The sequence below is a fragment of the Crocuta crocuta genome, unplaced genomic scaffold, assembly GCF_008692635.1.
Source record: "Crocuta crocuta isolate KB4526 unplaced genomic scaffold, BGI_CrCroc_1.0 scaffold65, whole genome shotgun sequence".
Taxonomy (NCBI): Eukaryota; Metazoa; Chordata; class Mammalia; order Carnivora; family Hyaenidae; genus Crocuta; species Crocuta crocuta.
Genome location: NW_027530683.1, coordinates 603,279 through 623,107, shown reverse-complemented (window position 1 = coordinate 623,107; position 19,829 = coordinate 603,279). Strand labels below are relative to the sequence as shown.

At 37.9% G+C, this 19,829-nt stretch overlaps 1 non-coding gene across 1 annotated transcript; it reads left to right on the top strand.

Annotated features, from left to right (window-relative positions):
- Positions 1 to 16,537: 16,537 nt before the first annotated feature.
- On the top strand, positions 16,538 to 16,644 carry LOC144235679 (small nucleolar RNA SNORA5). Its single transcript, XR_013336290.1, has one exon. It is a non-coding gene; the product is annotated as a small nucleolar RNA SNORA5 (small nucleolar RNA).
- Positions 16,645 to 19,829: the final 3,185 nt, after the last annotated feature.

Here is a 19,829-nt window from a genome sequence, read left to right as displayed (position 1 = left end):
GCTCCTCCTGCAAAGTAATAACATGCTTAATAATTTTCAAGGTTAAAGAACAACAAGACTGGGGCACCTGGGTGGCTCAGTCGGTTGAGCATCCGACTTTGGCTCAGGTCATGATCTCACAGTTCGTGAGGTCTAGCCCCACATTGGGTTCTGTGCTGACAGCTCAGAGCCTGAAGTCTGCTTCCCATTCTGTGTTTCCCTCTCTCTCTGCCTCTCCCCTGCTCATGATCTGTCTCTCTGTCTCTCAAAAATAAATGTTAAAAAATTTTTTTAAAAAAGAACAACAAAGTTGTCCTTTCTTCTTTTTGCTGTGTTTTGTTTTCTTCTTAACCAAATGGCCTACTTTTTTGTGAGGCCATGCATGGGAAAGCTGGAAATTGGAAGTTTCTTGTACGTTTGTTGTGAATTAGGTTTTTTCTTTCTTTTTTTTTTTTGCTTCTTTTTATGGAGGTGAAATTCATACATCATAAAATTAACCATTTTATAATGAACAATTCAGTGATTTTTTTTTTTTAGTACATCCACAATGTGTGCAACCACCACCTCTATCCAGTTTCAAAACATCTTTCTCACCCCAAAATAAAACCCTGCACCCACTCGGCAGTTACAACGTATAGCACCCTTCCCCCAGACTCTAGCAGTTGCCAGCCTGCTTTCTGTTTCAATAAAAAACTCATGAAACGTATGTTTAGGTAAGTTTACCCACAAGTTTTAAATATTTTTACAAGTTTTTATTACATAATCACTAAGTAAAAAGGACAGACTTACTAAATCAAGGAGATAGTATAACTTAGAGTCAGCATTCCTAACGGAACGGTTCCACATTTTTCCCCTTTTAGCATTTTTACCCACAAAATCAACAGAGTGCCATGTTCTCTGGATGTAAAGAACCGTTCATGCTAAAATAGAGAAAGGTGGGAAGGCTGCCCAGGATAATTCTCTATCCTTCCCCATCTATGTCAGTTGTCTAGAATTTCGTTTGGAAGATTCCGACAAAGACGCTATGTGGGCTTCTAAGTGATATGCCTGTACCTCACTTTACAAATGTCAAACCATCCCCCATAACAACTGTGAGCTGCAGAGCTGCACTGTTAACCATAATATTCCGTTACAGAAAATTATCAGAATAAAAGCTGCTAACTTCCAGGCTCAATTCTATGCAAAGGGCATAGGAAATAGTGGTTATAACAGATGTAAGTTCATCTGAGCGTAATGAAATAGAACAGGACTAAAAGACATTCAATCATTCCACAGGGGCTCATGATCTGCAGGCTGGGAGCACAACCTGGTAGAAGTCACTTGGAAGGAGATCACAAAATAATCACAAATACTTAAATAGTGCTTACTCTGTTCCTGGAATATTCTAAGCATGATTGATTGATTGTGTTTAATAAATTAATTTACTGACTATATATATTCATTTAATTTTCACAGCAATCATGGAAGAGAACTACTTTTGTTATCGTCCTTGCTTTACAGAGAATGGAACTGAGACACAGAGAGGTTAAATGATTTATCCAAAGTCACACAGCTCTTAGAGCCAGGATTTGGCCCAGGCCACATGGCTCCACTGTTCATGCTCTTAACTCCAAGGTCAGGCTGATGTTCTGCCCAAGTAAAGACTCAGAGAAACCTGCTATTTAGTTGCTAAAGTACCCATGCATAATTGATTACATCTTACAGAGTACAAAAAAGAGAGATTCTCGGGGCACCTGGGTGGCTTAGTCGGTTAAGCGTCCGACTTTCGCTTAGGTCATGATCTCACGGTTCGTGGGTTCGAGCCCCGCGTCGGGCTCTGTGCTGACTGCCAGCTCAGAGCCTAGAGCCTGTTTCAGTCTGTGACTCCCTCTCTCTCTGCCCTCCCCTGCTCAGGCTGTCTCTCTCTCTCCTAAAAATAAATAAAAACATTTAAAAAAAAAAAAGAGATTCTCATTTTATTTGGTGCCTCAATCTATATGAGGAACATTCCCACTAAATGCAATAGATAAAAATCTTCCAAAGTATATGGTGTAAAAAGTCAGCTGAGCTTCAGATGGGTCTTAATTTTATAATTAATTTAGAAAAAGAATGTTTTCTACCTATAAAGAAAAAACAATGAAAAGTAAATTAGCTCAGCACTCACCAAAACAAATGACTTACAGAACAATTCAGCTTTGAAGTCAATCTTAAGTCTACACGTAGAACTATTGTGAGATAATCAGAAAATATATATATTGGTCTCTGATCCAGTTCCTCGGACAACGCTTCTAAAACCCTTGGAATTTCCTTTACCCAAGGGATACAGAAATGCTGATGCATAGGAGCACACGTACCGCAATGTTCATAGCAGCACTCTCAACAATAGCCAAAACACGGAAAGAGCCTAAGTGTCCATCAATGGACGAATGGATCAAGAAGATGTGGTTTATCTATACCATGGAATACTACATGGCAATGAGAAACAATGAAATCTGGCCATGTGTAGCAACATGGATGGACCTTGAGGGTGTTATGCTGAGCAAAATAAGTCAGGCAGAGAAGGACAAATATCATATGTTTGCACGTATAGGAGGATTAGGAGGAACTTAACTGAGGAACAAGGGGGAGAAGAAGGGCGGAAATGGTGGGGGAAAGGGAGAGAGGCAAACCATGAGAGACTCTTGAATGCTGACAAAAACTGAGGACTGATGGATGTAGGGGGGAGGGGTGATGGGCACGGAGGGGGGCACTTGTGGGGATGAGCACTGGTGTTATATGGAAACTTGACAATAAACTATTTGTAAAAAAAAATTAATTAATTAAAAAAATAAAACCCTTGGAATCTCCTAAGTGAATAAGAGCACTACAGCATTTCTTGTTCTAATACTTGGTTTTGACCCTGTCCCTGACATAGCCTTCTTGTACAGCAGCCCGTCTCCCCTGCAGGAGATGTGTTCCGAGGCCCTGAGTGAATGCCTGACACTGCAGATAGTACTGACACCTATATAAACAGATAGTCCTTGACTTAACAATAGTTTGACTTAGGATTTTTTTTTTTTACTTTAAGATGATGCAAAACAGATACTTAGATTTCTGAATTTTGACATTTTCCTGGGCTAGCGATACACAGTACAATACTCTCTCATGATTCTGAGCAGTAGCCACTGCTCCCAGTCAGCCACACAATCACGAGAGCAAACAATCAATAACACTTAAAACCATTCTGTTTTTCACTTTCAAGCAATTTAAGTATTCAATAAATGATGAGATATTCAACGCTATTATAAAATAGACTTTGTGTTAGATGATTTCACCTAATTGTATGCTAAATGTAAGTGGTCTGAGCATAATTAAGGTAGGCTAGGTTAAGCTATGATGTTCTTTAGGTTAGATGGTATCAACTGCACTTTGTTATGATATTTTCAACTTAAGATGGATTTATCAAGACCCCCATAAGTCAAGGAAGATCTGTACTACATTTTTTCCTCTACCTGCATGCCTATAATAAAGTTTAATTTATAAATTAGGCACAGTAAGATATTAATAATAATAACTAAAAATAAAATTGAACAATTATAACAACATACTGTAAGAGTTATGTGAATTTGGTCTCTTCCTCTCACTCTAAATATCTTATCAATATCTTATACTCACTCTTCTCCATCTTGTGAGGATGTGAGATGATAATATTCCTACCTGGTGAGATGAAGTGAAGTGAATAACACATGCATTATGACATAGTGTTAAGCTACTATTGATCTTTTGACAATACTTCAGAAGGAGGATTATCTGTTTCCAGGCCAGGGTTGAATGCAGATAACTGAAGCCATGGAGAGCAAAACCACAGATAAGATAGGACTATTCTAAATTCCTAAGTGATAAGAGCACTAGGAGCATCTTTTGTTTAAATGAGGCAAGTCTGGGTGGGCTCCTGTATGGCTTTTGGATGGTCACCAGAAATACCAAGCCTGATCAGAAGGTTGGAATTTTCATCTCCTTCTCCCCACCCCTTCACAACCCCCCCATCCCCACTCCCACATCCTCAGAAAGGAGAGCAAGGCTAGAAATGAAGTTAATAATTGATCATGCCTACACATAAGGAAGCAGCCATAAAAATCCCACAGGTATCAAGGAGTTCCCAGGTTGGTGAACACATCCACAATGAAAGGATGACACACCCCAACTCCATGGGGAGAGAAATTCCTGTGCTCAGGATCCTCCTAGACCTTACGTTATGTATCTCTTCATCTGGCTGCTTATCTGTAACTTTTATCATACTCTTTAACAAAGTGATAAATGTAGGCAAGTGTTTCCCTGAGTTCTGTGAGCCACTGTAGCAATTAATAAAACCTGAGGAGGAGATCATAAGACTCTCTGGTATAGCCAATGGGCCAGAAGCACAAGTAACAGCCTGGGCTTGGGGCGCCTGGGTGGCTTAGTCGGTTAAGCGTCCGACTTTCGCTTAGGTCATGATCTCGCGGTTCGTGGGTTCGAGCCCCGCGTCGGGCTCTGTGCTGACTGCCAGCTCAGAGCCTGGAGCCTGTTTCAGTCTGTGACTCCCTCTCTCTCTGACCCTCCCCTGCTCACGCTGTCTCTCTCTCTCTCTCCTAGAAATAAATAAAAACATTANATGGGGAGAGAAATTCCTGTGCTCAGGATCCTCCTAGACCTTACGTTATGTATCTCTTCATCTGGCTGCTTATCTGTAACTTTTATCATACTCTTTAACAAAGTGATAAATGTAGGCAAGTGTTTCCCTGAGTTCTGTGAGCCACTGTAGCAATTAATAAAACCTGAGGAGGAGATCATAAGACTCTCTGGTATAGCCAATGGGCCAGAAGCACAAGTAACAGCCTGGGCTTGGGGCGCCTGGGTGGCTTAGTCGGTTAAGCGTCCGACTTTCGCTTAGGTCATGATCTCGCGGTTCGTGGGTTCGAGCCCCGCGTCGGGCTCTGTGCTGACTGCCAGCTCAGAGCCTGGAGCCTGTTTCAGTCTGTGACTCCCTCTCTCTCTGACCCTCCCCTGCTCACGCTGTCTCTCTCTCTCTCTCCTAGAAATAAATAAAAACATTAAAAAAAAAAAAAAAGTAACAGCCTAGGCTTGAGATTGGTATCTGAAGTGGGCACAGTCTTGTGGGACTGAGCTCTCAACCTGTGGGATTTTATATTATGTCCAGATAGATAGATAGTATCAGAACTGAGTTAAACTTTAGGACACCTGCGAGTGCCTCACAATTGCTTGGTTAGGGAAAACCCCACACACATCTCATCCTAGAAGGGTTGTGAGTGCAGAAGTGTGAGGGTAAAAAGAGACACAGGAAAAGACACAAGAGGTTTTTTTTCCTACTCAGGAGGGAGAAACTGGATATTTTTCCTGATACAAGTACTCATTGGGTTCCCTGAATTTTCCAGATCCACAAGATTCCACTCTATCCCTCTTTGCTCTAACTTGGCCAGAAGATTCTAAATATGCTACTATGCATGCGTCCCTACCCCAAGAAGTTTTGAAAGTTTTTTGACTAAATCACAGGAGAAAGCACAAGTTGACAATTGGAATTTACAAACCACAATACTGCATGGCCACATAGCAGTTATAATAGCTTGTTTGTTTATTGCTAGACAGAAGAATCTAAGAAAAGCCTAGGAAGATACATGCAGAATTGCAGTACCCTAGCACCTGATAAATTCAGTTTAAGAAAGGTACCCTGTTTTACAGATATCCCAGGTATGTATTTTCATGTTCTGATTGTTTGAGCGTCATGTTGTCTAATTTCCCAAGGTCGCTACCTATCTCCAAAATCCCATTCCATCCTTTTCCAATACTCTCCTTTATGTTCCCTATATTCTAGACCAGCCCTACCTAAAGAATTTTCTATGATGAAGCAAATGTATTGTATCTACACTATACAAGACAGTAGCCACTAGCCATTTGCGTCTAGTGAGTACTTACAATATTTCTGGTTCAACTGAGGATCTAAATTTTGACTTTTATTTCATTTCAATTAATCGAAATTTAAGTAGCCACATCTGACTAGTGACTGCCATATTGGACAGAGTATCTCTAGAGAAAAAGACCTAATTGTCCTTCCCTACCCTTTACTCATTATTCCATAAATATTTATTGCCCATCTGCTTTGAGCTGGCACCATGCTAGGCTCTGGGTATACAATATTGAACAAGACAACTTTGTCTTTATGAATGCTGAGAGAGAGAGCTATTACTCAATTACATAAATGATTTCTTAATGCCAAATCATAGTACTATACCTTATCAATTTAGTTTTTCATATATTAACTTTTCTAAAATCAGGATATATGCTTTATATCAATAGCATCTTATAACCACTGCCAGGCAGGCCCAATCATGGCACATTGTCATTGCCTACACAAACAAGAACTCAGTTATTATTCTAGATAGGATGACCAGACAACATGCAACCCCTCAACGTTTCAGCCAACAAATTACATGAGGATCACTTAGATAAAAGATATGAGTCCTGGTCATTATCAGAAAATATTCAGTAACACCTTCTGGTAAGATCAAGGTATCTACTTGATACCTCCCAGTAAAGTCAAGATGTATAGATTAGGTGTCCAGTAGCTTATAATAAAATTTCAAAGGCACATTTCCTAACAACAACAACAACAAAGAAGATCACTCAGACTTGATTGATTTTATGCTGTCAGTTCTGTGAAAACATCTGTGGTTTTCATTATTATCCATTAATATTAGCTGTTGATAAGCATCACTAAGTATTTTAAGGTTTTATAAAACAGTTGGAGCCTTGGGAGTTCTCCACAATGCTGTGCATACACCAAGAGTTGGCAGCAGTTCAGCAATGGGGTCGTGAAATCACTGACCCTTTTTCTTGAAGCAAACAGAGGTAGATCAGATGAAAAGTGGCAATAAAGGGAAAAGCAGAAGCCAAGAATCTCTTTTCTCCTATAGATGAGATCAGCTTCATTTAGGGAGTAAACTTTTACATTATGATGCAAAGTTGGAAAGTAGCAATTTCAAGACAAAGGATATGTCCAAGGTGGGCAAGTATAGTTGATCCTCACAACAGTCTTGCCTGTCAGGTATTTTCACCTCCACCTGATGCCCACAGAACGTGAGTAAGAGCCCAAACTACTGGGGACTGCCTAGAGAACCCTCTTCCTTCACTGTCAACAGCCAGTGTGCTGAGACCCAGCTGAGGGTTGCTTCTCTCTGGCAGCACAGAGCTCTTCAATGCCAGAGTGATAAAGAAATAGCAGTCGCAAACAAGACAGAGTGGGGCTTAAGGGAACCAAAGTGAGTACCAGGTAATGCTTTTAGAAATAACTACAAATAAACCATGTTTAACTTTAGGTACATTTTATACCCCACCTCATTTCAACAAGGATTTGAAGGAGGGCTACAAAAATACATAGCATATTAAGATGGTTAATTTTATGTGTCAACTTGGCAAGGCCACAGTACACAGTTATTTCATCAAATGTTATTCTAGATGTTTCTGTGAAGGTATTTTTAATGAGATTAATAAAGCCAGCAGACTATAAGTAAAGCACATTGCCCTCCATAATATAGATGGGCCTCCAGTCAGCTGAAGTCCTTAAAAAAAAAAAAAGACTAGCCTGGATGGACCTAGAGGGTATTATGAGATAAGTGAAGTCAGACAGAGAAAGACAAATACCAAAATTTCACTTGTGTGGAATCTAAAAAACAGAACAAATAAAACAAAAAGGAGAATCAGACCTATGAATACAGAGAACAAACTGGTGGGTGCCAGAGGGATGAGGGTTGGGGATTGGGCAAAATGGGTGGAGTGGAGTGGGACATACAAGCTTCTAGTTATGGAATGAGTAAGTCATGGGAATAAAAGGTTCATCATAGGGAATACAGTCAATGGTAATAGTGTGTGTGGTCACAGATGATAGCTACACTTGTGGTGAGCCTAGCATAACATACAGAATTATTGAATCACTATATTGTACACCTGAAACTAATGTAACATTGTGCGTCAACTATTATTATTAATTTTAAATTAATAATTAAATTAAATTAAATAGACTGATATCCCCAAAAGAAGAGGGGATTATGCCAAAAGACAGCCTTCAGATTTAAATTGCAGATCATATCTTCCCTGGGTCTCCAGCCAGTCAGCCTACCTGCAGATTTGGGACCTGCCAACCTCTGCAATCACATGAGCCTATTCTAAGAAAGAAAGATAGAGACGGAAATAGGGATACAGGAGAAGAAAATGGATATTTGAATTACTTACCTATCACATGAAAGCTTTCCTGGATTATTTTTCATACAGTTGTTTACTGTGGTATAGGTAGAGTCCAAACTTTATATTAGCTCTATACCTGGCTACTGAGCAGGGACAGTCTTTTACATGAGTACTAAATATAGCATTATAAACTGTATTAAACCCGTTTTATAAAGGAGGGTTATAGAATGACTACAAACTAAAAGGACTTCTTAGCTGTTTGGGAAAACTATTATTTCAACTTTTCCATTCCAACAAACTATTATCTTTTCAATTCTGGTATTATATTTAAAATATATATTAAAAGTTATATTTCATATATATATAAGAATTGCNGTTTACTTGAATTTCTTATTCAAAACAGCATTTGATTATTCAAAATAATATTGCTCAATTTTAATTGAATCCTCAAGCAAGCCAGCATGCAGCTTCTCAGCTTGCATGGTAATTCATCAATACTTCATTATGCATTTCTTATGGATAGAACATGGATTAAAATGAGAGATTTAGTTGAAGCTATGTCTACTTTTCTTTAGGCAGAAAAAAGGAGAAATAAAATACACATATAAAGAGACTTTTTTCTAAGAAGTCTAAATGCTCTATAGCATCATATCAGGTTTTTTAAAGTTTATTTATTTATTTTGAGAGAGAGCACACATGTACAGGAGGGGCAGAGAGAGAGAAGAGAGAGAATCTCACTGTCAGTTCAGAGCCCAGCACAGGGCTCAAACACAGAAACCTTGAGACCATGACCTAAGCCAAAATCAAGAGTCAGACAGTTAATCTACTGAGACACCCAGGTACCCCTCATGTCTGTTATTTTTAGCTTTATAAGGCACCTTTACACTGGAGATAAGTTAAAAACATCTGCCTATACTCCATGGAAGTGACATTTCTATCTGCTGCCAAGGGGTGAATGGCTTGAGGCCCACAACAGCTAATGAGTTGGTCCAAAGTCACAGATGGTTCAGTGGAAGAGACTCTTCTGGAGCCCAAAAGGCCAAACTCCTTCCTTGGTCAGTGCAGTTACTGTGATTCATACCACACATTCTAACATTTATAAAAGTAATTGGAAGGACTACAACTGCATTTCCATAGAATTTGTATAGTAGCATCACTTGCAGACTGAGAGCAGGAGCAGAATTCTGCTCTACATTTAGAAGTGGTTTTTTGTTTTTTGTTTGTATGGTTGGTTGGTTGGTTGGTTGGTTGGTTGGTTGGTTGGCTGGTTGGTCGGTTGGTTGGTTTTTGTCTTTGGCCAAAAATTCTGCTCTACATTTAGAAGTGTTTTTTTGTTTTTGTTTGTATGGTTGGTTGGTTGGTTGGTTGGTCAGTCGGTTGGTTGGTTTTTGTCTTTGGCCAGCACAGTGGTCTGTGATTGTTTTGTAATGGATTTGAACACTTCTAGGCTAGAAATACTTCCCAGGCCACCAGAATCCTTGCCGCTGACTAAAATCTGATCTGGACTTCACTCTCTTAGATGGCCTGCTAAGGCTGAAGGCCTTTGAGCTCAGGTGGACTGATCTATATGGACTATGTACTCTGTTTTCCAAATTTAATCCTATTGCTCTTCATCCTTAAAGCCATTTCCTCCTTTTTCAGTTTTTTTGTTGTCATTCCTTAAATCTTCTAACCCAATATCACTTTCATAAATATGTGTTACCAAGTGTATTCATTCGGCAAATATTTACTGCATCCTTACTAGTATGCTCTAGGTCAACAAAAAAGACAAGGCAACCTATTGAATGGGAAAAGATATTTACAAATGATATATCTGGTAAGGGGTTAATATCCAAAATATACCAAGAAGTTATATAGCTCAAAAAACAAAAGTAATAATAATAATCTGATTAAAAATGGGCAAAGGACCTAAATAGACATTTTTCTAAAGACATACAGATGGCCATCAGACACATGAAAAGATGTTCAACGTCATTCATCATCAGGGAAATGCAGAGCAAAACCACAATGAAATATCACTTCACACCTGTCAGAATGGCTAAAATCAAAAATACAACAACAATTATTGGTGAGGATGTGGAGAAAAAGGAATCCTTGTCTACTGTTGGTAGAAATCCAAAATAATGCAGCCACTGTGGAAAACACTATGGAGGTTCCTCAAAAAATTAAAGTAGGGTTACCATCTGATCCAGTTAATTCCACTACTAGGTATTTACCCAAAGAATATGAAAACATTAATTTGAAAGATATGCACCCCATGTTAATTATAGAATTATTTACAATAGCCAAATTATGGAAGCAGCCCAAGTGACCATCAAGAGATGAATGAATAAAGAAGATGTGATAGATATATAGATATGGATATAGATATAAAGGAATTCTTACTCAATCATTAAAAAGAATCCACTCTTACTATTTGCAACAACATGGATGGGCCTATAGGGTATACTGTACCCTGTAGACAAATACCATATGATTTCACTCATATGTGAAGTTAAGAAACAAAACAAATGAGCAAAGAAAAAAAGAGACAAACAAAAAAGTAGACTCAAATACAGAGAACAAACTAGTGGTTGCCAAAAGACAGGTGGTGCGGGCATGGGTGAAATAAGAAAAAGGGATTAAGGGTACACTTATCATGATGAGCAGTGAGAAATGTATAGAATTACTGAATCATTATATTGTACACACAAAACTAATGTAACACTATGTTAATTATACCTCAATCAAAGTACAAAAAAGAAAAGAATATAGTCCGCAGAAGTATTTGTTAAGACCAAAAGTGAATACATATCCATTTATACTCTATGATCTGTGCTAGATTTTGAAGTTTTTTTTTTCCTTCTTTTGCAGTATCAAGTGATGTTTCTATAGCTAGCAGCTTTGTGGAACAAGTATCTTTTTTAGGAGTCTCTCTTCACTTTAATTTTCACCAGAATAGCTAGTGTTTCAAAGAATGTGCTTCTCAATACTTCTTTTGCAAGCAGATGTACTACTTTTTGCAAACAAGTCTTACCCCCTTCCTCCTTTTTCTACCATCTTCAACTGCATTATAGTTCACATTATAAGTTGAAATATAAAACAAACTCATACGAAAAAAATGTTCATACAGGAGAAACCTTAAATTCTTCTATACTTTAGATCCTTGGTTCCCAGGTCCATCTGCTCATCTGGGAAGGCGGTTTGTTTGTTTGGTGGTGGGGGGAGTGGGTAATATAGATTCCTGAGCTCTACTCCAGACCTATCTCAAAATAGAATCTTTAAAGTAGGGTTCAAGGATCTGCATTTAAAATAAAATTTTAGGGGCACCTTGGTGGCTCAGTCAGTTAAGCATCCAACTTCGGCTCAGGTCATGATCTCAAAATTTGTGGGTTTGAGCCCTACGTCAGGCTCTGTGCTGACAGTTCAGAGCCTGGAACCTGCTTTGGATTCTGTGTCTCTTTCTCTCTTTGCCCCTCCCCCATTCACACTCTGTGTTTCTCTCTCAAAAATAAATGAACATTAAAAAATGTTTTAAATAAAATTTTAAATCTTAAAAAAAAATCTTCCCAGCTGATTTTTTAAAAAGTAGCTGGACTTGAAATCGCCTTTTATATGGGGCGCCTGGGTGGCTTAGTCGGTTAAGCGTCCGACTTTCGCTTAGGTCATGATCTCGCGGTTCGTGGGTTCGAGCCCCGCGTCGGGCTCTGTGCTGACTGCCAGCTCAGAGCCTGGAGCCTGTTTCAGAGTCTGTGACTCCCTCTCTCTCTGACCCTCCCCTGCTCACGCTGTCTCTCTCTCTCTCTCCTAAAAACAAATAAAACATTATAATAAAAATTAAAAAAAAGAAAGAAATTGCCTTTTATAAACTCTACGGACTTAAGAAATTCAGAAACTATAAATCTGTCATGGCTGAGCAGTCAGGGAAATCTCCATGGTAGAAGTAGGATTTAACTGAGCTGAAGTAGACTGTCACCTAGAGTAGACTGCAGATTGGCAGGTAAAGGGCACAGAATTCTCCAGGAATGAGTAATAATATGACAAAGGCAAGAGTCAACATAAGCTGGTACATCTGTGGCTCTTTGAGATCATTAGATTCACCAGAAAGCAGAGGGTGTAAATAGGTCAGATAAAGTGGCACCTTACAGATAGTTTTAATAAGTAATGGCTTGAGCTTCAAGATAGATCAGTGTGACAGAAAGAACAGGAGAAAGGGAGTCATGACCCTTCCTGAGTTTTATCCCAGCTCTGATCTACCAGTGGAAGTCCCAACACAGGTGACTGGATTATGATTCTGAGCAAAAGGAGATTTTGTCCCCATTTGTGATTCTCAGTAAAATGAAAGGATAAGACTACATAGCATCTAAGATTTTTTGCAGATCTAACCTTTATGATTCTTTTTTTAAGTCCCACTATTTCACCATTTCCAATGAATCCTCATAAGCATTCTTTGCTGTTCTTTGAATTTTACTCCCCTCTCTTATGGAGAGAATAAATTGCCCCATAATGTGAGCAATGGCGGGTGGTATTTTCATTAATCTCACAATAGGAAGTCCTGTGTCTACATTCTAGTAACAATCAAGCCGGAACAATACACACCTTTCTCCAAGCTTGCTCTACAGACTTTCTGACTTTAATACAGATCTTTTTTGACAGAGATAAGGCCTTAAAACACAGAGACTAAAGATGGATTCATATGCCATATTGACCTAAAAGAATAAAAGTCTGCAGCAAATACCATGTTAGATAAATCTGACCTGACAAGCACTTCTGCAGTAGTAGCCATTTTTCCCAAGGGACTTCATGATATATGAAGACTCATATACTCATGGGATAATGACTACACCCTCTATTTCCAAGTACACTTGATACAACCCCAAATCAATTTTCTCCTCTTTTGAAGTTAGTTCCAATCTGTCAAGATCCATCCCTCTTTGGCCTCATCTCTGGCCATGTCTCTTTTTCTGTCATATTATATAATGACTACCATTGCAAATCACAGAGATGAAGATTCAATGGAAGATAAAACGTTGTTGCTGAAATAGAGAATTCAGTGTTACTCAGTTTAAAACTGTCTTGCTGAAAGCTCACGAGATTATTCTCATAATTCTTGGGAATAATTCGTCTGTTACTTTTCATAAAGTATAGAATAAGATCCGAAAAAGATTTCAAGGACAAAGGAACTAAGATAAAGGTCTACACACAAAGCAAAAAGCAAGATGAAGTAAAAAAGCCTCTTTTTCTTAATTCTACTTAGTGCTATGACTGTGTACTATATTAGGGATATCTGATGGTTGGTCCAAGTTCTAAATAAAAGACTGACAGGATAAAAGCTGTAGAGGAAATAGAATGATTTACTCTGGAAGCCCTAGTTCTGTTCCTCTTATATGACTTGTGTCCTGACAAATGATCTCTTTAAAAGTGGTGCCAGGATGTAATGGAACTGACTCCCTATTAAAAAAAAAAAGTTCCCAAGAGAAGAGCATCATTANNNTCCATGTTTATTATAATTAGAATAATATATATAATAAAATATTTATGATTTTATATATATTTATATAATACATATTTTATACATATATAATAAAATATCTACATAATTTATACATATTTCATATATTTTATTTATGTAAAACAAAGTTTCAAAAGCTAATGAGCTAGCAGATAAGTAAAGTGTTACAAAACAAAATCTAGTATATACTTGTTACAGCGGACATAGCCCTAATTCCGATGTGATGAATAATGGTCTTTCTTAGCTGTAAATTATCAGGGAGAGATTTACGGAAAATCAGATTTCAACTGGACTTTGAGGGATAAGCAAAGTTAAAGATTTTAATATTTTGAGGGTACCCTCCAAATGTCCCTGTCAACTCTACGCCTAAGTGGATTTTATATTTGTTCCCTTCTCCCCATTTGCACTACCACTCCCTAGTACCAGCCACCGTCATCTCTCACCTAGATGACTGCTACAGCCTCCCTTCTGTTTCCAATCCAATCTATTGATTATGTCAGCCTGCTTACTGTTCCTGGAACATACAAAGTGCTTTCCACCTCATTGCCCTTGTCTGTAGCTTTCACTGCTGCAGTGTGTCTGGCACATTAGCTGCCCAATAAATATATGTTGAATCAATGAATAATTGTTTCTTCTTCTGTTTTGTAAGTTCCGCAAGAACAGAGATCATATTTGTTTAATTCCCTATTCTATTCCCAGCAGCCAGCATAGTACTTAAGACATAGTAGGTGTTCCATAAATATCTACTGAAAGAAGAAAAGTAGGAAGGAAGAAAGGGAGGGAGGGATGAAGGGAGGGAGAGAGGGAGGGAGAGAAGGAGGAAGGAAGGAAAGGAAGAAGGGAGGGAGGAAAGAAGGAAGGAGGGAGGGAGGGAGGGAGGAAAGATTGAGCAAATACCAATTCTGCTACATGAGTTTTGCTTTAAGAACATGTCATCCCGGGGCGCCTGGGTGGCNTAAAAAAAAAAAAAATCAAGAAAATAAAAGACAGAATCACTAACTAAAAAAAAAAAAAGAACATGTCATCCTTGCCATTATTATAATTCTTAGTTCCTTTGGAAGTATATAACAATACAACAACATATCATGGAATAAAATAAGAAAGCCTATTTGGCCCTATTAGAATTGTTTTATAAATATCTGGCAAAATGTGCTGTTCTGAAAAATAACAAATAGTAATAAAAATTCCATCATCACACCTAAATTATCCCCAAGCATTATCACTAACACACACCTATGGTCTGTATTTCCAAATGCTAGCTAAGAACTAAATATCCATGTTTTCAGCCAATTTAACAAGTTTTTTATCTGAATCTTAAAAACTACTAGGCACATAACAGAAACTATCTTATAACATCCACATTTGGTACTTTGATTTCCACAAAACAATTGCATATGCTCAGAGAAACATCATGTTTCTAATGCTGGAGGTAATATTACTTCAGTGACACTATCAAAATGAATTGTACTTCTTGTTTAGTATAGCAAGAGATATGCCATTATCTGTTGGATTTAACAAACATGTATCCTCAAGGCTGTTTCATATTTAGTACCCCAGGGTACACAATGCAATAATAATGCGTTATGCAAAGAAAATTGTTTTGCACTCTTCCTTGTAAATTATTCTTTCTTTCCCATTCTCCATGTGTTCAGAGACTTGTTTTCTTTTCAAAAAGGTAACATTGTTAAGCATAGAGATGTGCATGGTACTTGACCAAGGTTAATAACAAAATCATATTTTCCTAGCCCACTAGGAACTTATAATACAGTACAAAAACAGTGTAAACACAGAAAACAGGATGAAAGGATTTTTTTTGTTTTTTGTCTTTGGCTATAATATCAAGAAACCTGTGAAGACTGGTTTTCACACACATATCATATACTTTGCAGGGTGTATGTAAGGTCTGCAAAGTACAATTTTGGTCTCATTCACCACAAGAAATTTCAATCTCATAAAGAAAATTAACTATTTTTCTCAAATCAGAAAAACCAAAAATTGAATTTACTTTAAGCTGAAAATAAATGCAACTTGAATAAAGGAAGTTTTTAAAACTAAAGTTTTCTAAACTTGAATAATCTTTGATACTGTTTTAAGAGTACTGGTTCAGGAGTACCTGGGTGGCTCAGTCAACTAAGCCTCTCACTTTGGCTCAGGTCATGATCTTGCAGTTCATGAGTTTGAGCCCCATGTCAAGCTCTGTGCTGACAACTTGGAGACTGCTTCAGATTCTGTGTCTCCTTCTCTCTCTGCCCCTCCCCTGCTTGTGCTCGCTTTCTTTTTCTCTCTCTCTCTAAAATAAATAAAGATTAAAAAAAAAAAAAGAGGGGTGCCTAGGTGGCTCAGTTGTTAAGCATCTGACTTTGGCTCAGGTCGTGATCTCACAGTTCACAAGTTTAGGGCCAGCATCAGGCTCTGTGCTGACAGCTCAGATCCTGGAACCAGCTTTGGATTCTGTCTCCTTCTCTCTCTGCCCCTCCCCAACTGGTGTTCTGTCTCTCTCTCTCTCAAAAGTAAATAAACATTAAAAAAATAATAAACATTTTAAAAAGAGTACTGGTCCAGTTTTTATGAAGCAAGATTTCTCTAAGAACAGTACACTGTCATCTCAGGACTTATTTCTCTGTATTATAGTTTACCTTAATTATTCTCTTTGCTGTCAAGGTTTTATGATTAATTTGATTGATCTTCTCCTGATGTTAATAATACAGACCTAATATGGCAAATTATTCAGTTTCATTCTCTGCTTTTCATCCTGACCATTAAAAACAACACGATTTCAGCAGGTTTATAAATTAGGCTCTTTATATCAATTTTATTTTCTTCTAACTAGACAGAAAATTGCAAAATATAGAAGAGCTCTAAAAATAATACCATTGCCACAGTCAAGTCAAATTCAGCCCCCATTCCCATTATACCGAGAACTGGCCCAAATGGGGGCCACATGCCCTGTGACCTGTAGATACATTTGGCTACAGACAGGGCAAAAAAAGAAACAAACTAATAAATACCACTATTCTGCCTTCAAGAGTTAATCACTGATAACATTTTTGTCATCCTTTTCTACTAAGTAGTCATTCATAGAATTAATCAACAAATATTTACTGACTGCCTATGTGCTAGTCATTGCTCTAGGTATTGGCAATAAGACTATGAACATAACAGTTAAAATGTCTGCTCCCATGAAAGTAACATACTGATAATGGAAGTGGATGATAAATAACTACATAATACAGAGTGTAAGTACTCTGAAGAGAAAGGATTTCAACTAAATGGTATAAGTTATAGAAATAGGGACACCAGGAAAAGAAAATATTGAAAAGAATCACAAGTGGGAGGCTTTTAAAACTTTTTTTTAAAAGTGTATTTATTTTGAGAGAGAGGGAACGAGAGAAAGAGCGTGCACAAGTAGGGGAGGGGCAGAGGGAGAGGGAGAGAGAGAATCCCAACCAGACTCTGCACTGTCAGCACAGAGCCCCATACAGGACTTGATCTCACGAACCATGAGATAATGACCTGAGCCGAAGTTGGACACTTATCCAGGGCTATGGTTTTAGACATGTTCCGTTTACAAGGACCATTAGCTCATCTGGGTAGTGATGATAACATATTGTTTCTGTTTGTGGTCTGCTTTTCCACTGGGCCTTTCATGGGGCTTTTCCCATTCAAAAATACATATACTTGGTGATATTAAAAACTTATATAGAAAATCCACCTATTGGTGAATATTTAATTGTCCCTTTTTTATAATTATAAATATGAGAGCTATCAGAAATTCTTTACATACATATTTTTAGAAATGCCTAATAATTTTGGTATAGTAATTCTCAAACATGAAAATACATGATCAAAGAATAGGCACATTTTAATACTTTTGATTTTTATCGCCAGTTTTTTTCTCCAGAAAGATTATGTCAATTTTCACACACACTAATTTGCTACTAAGTATTTTATCCTTTTTATGAAAAATAAAGTTTCTTTTCTATGTTTGATACAATGCAAAAATTAAATCTAATATTTATTAGCTTTTAGAAATTATTACTTACCAAATTCTCTGCTATGCATTCACATGTATCATTTCATTTGAAACTCAAGAAATCGAGGTTTTAAGAGTTAATAAAGTACCATCAGCTAGTTAAGTCAAAGTTAAGGTCTGAATTAGAGTCATCTAGTTTAATAACCTCTTTCTATTAAATCACAACACTATATACAACTTAATTAATAACTGAATTGTAATTAGTATTTAAATATCAGTGTGATATCAATATATTTTTATATGTTTACTGGGGTCTTTTTTGTAATTTTCACATAATCAACTCATTTGTACATTTATGTTTTCTGTACCATGACAGACTCTGTGAAAATGACGTTGAGTGAAAACAGACACAGACTCCAACCTCATGGAGGACATGCACAGCCCAGTGCAGAAAAAGAGCAAACTCAAGTTAGAGAAAGACCTGAAGGCAGAGATTTGTTTTTCAAATCCATTCCCAGTATTGGGAAGGTCAGGGCCAGCACTACTAATTGGGAGGGTGCTCAACTGGACTCTAATAAAAATTGGAGAGCCCTGAGCCCTGTGGCTCAACTAGAAACCCTACTCTTAAGTAGCAGAAGTCAAGCCTGAATTATGGAGCAGCCACAGGACAAACACAGGGTTTAGGATGTAATGCTGTGGCTTCCTGAATTGGAAGGTATGGGCTAAGGGATGCCCAGATAGGTGGTATAACATTATTTCTGGATGTGTCTGTGAAGATGTTTCTAGAAGAGATGAGCATTTGAATTGTTGAACTGAGTATAATAGATGGCCCTTTCCAGCATAGAACATCATTCGATCTATTGAGGAAGTAGATAGATAGAAGAAAAAGCTAGAGGAAAAGCTAATTCATCCTCTCTCTGCTTGAGGTATATCTTGACAAAGATAATGAGAAAGTGGAGGGAGAGAGAGGTAGAGAAAGACAGAGAAAGAGATGATGGAGATGATAGAGATGGAAAGAGAGAGAGAGGAGAAGAGAGAGATCCCATTGGTTCTGCTTCTCTGGAGAACCCTAATACAGGAGAGAATACAAATAGGAGCATGAGGGAATTCATAATTCCTCTGCCTGGCAGGTCCCCCACCCGTATGAACCAGAGGACCCAGGGTGCATCTTCATGTAGGATAAGGAAGGCACACAGTAGGTTATCCACCAAGATAACGTTTCCTCTCTATAGTTAAAAGCTTCATTTCTACAGACTCACTAACCTGCAGAAATCATAGCCTTCCACAGCTTGGAAAAGCAGCATTTTACAGAGACGGAAACATAGTCTCTATATCAACAAAACAATGAGCAAAGTGACCTTTGATCAATCACATCATCAGAGATTGAAAAATATGCCACTAGAAGTGATTCATGAAAAAAAAATAATACCCTGAAAAATTCCAGGTAATTCCACCAGGATTGGAATATAGAAGGTGTGAGCAGAAGACAAGCTAAACAGAGGTATCCACACCAAAACAGACCTAAGAGCATCATCTTTGACACTGAGGAGTTGTTCTTCTCAGCTGCTTCGTGTAAAGAACTAGATTTGCCAGAGGATCCCTGTATAGTCTGGACAGTATGGCATTTACCATTATTTAGCTAATGGAGAGTCAAGTGTATATAGTTTCATTAGGAAGCATAGATTCAATCATTCTCATGGAATCTTATTGTCAGCTTCCTAAAATCTAAGCTAAGAACCTCCCTTTCCAAGTATTACTACTGTATATGGATTCCTGAACAATGAAGTCAAGATCCTGGTGCCTAAAATGAGCAGAACCAGCTGCACAGCCTCTCTCAGAATGCTGTGTGCAGGCTTATTTCTCATGGGTGTGCTGAGAAATACTCCTTCATATTATCATTTAATTTCTTCCTTATAACAGTCTCATGAATTATGCGAGAACAAACACTATTAAGCCCCCAAAAAGAATGGAGAAACTAAGAATCAAAATGGGTGAGTCGTCTGAGGTCATAGAACCAGTCAGTGAAGCCTGGTATTCTGGCTTCTGTTCAACCACAAACCCAGTTCTTTTCCATCTCATCAGACTTTCTGTAGTTCATCATGAATTTTAAGTTTTAAGAGGGAGAGGAGAGAATTATATTAAGAGTCTTCAGTTCAATAAGCTAATCATCAAACTTGGTTTTTAAAATGGAGA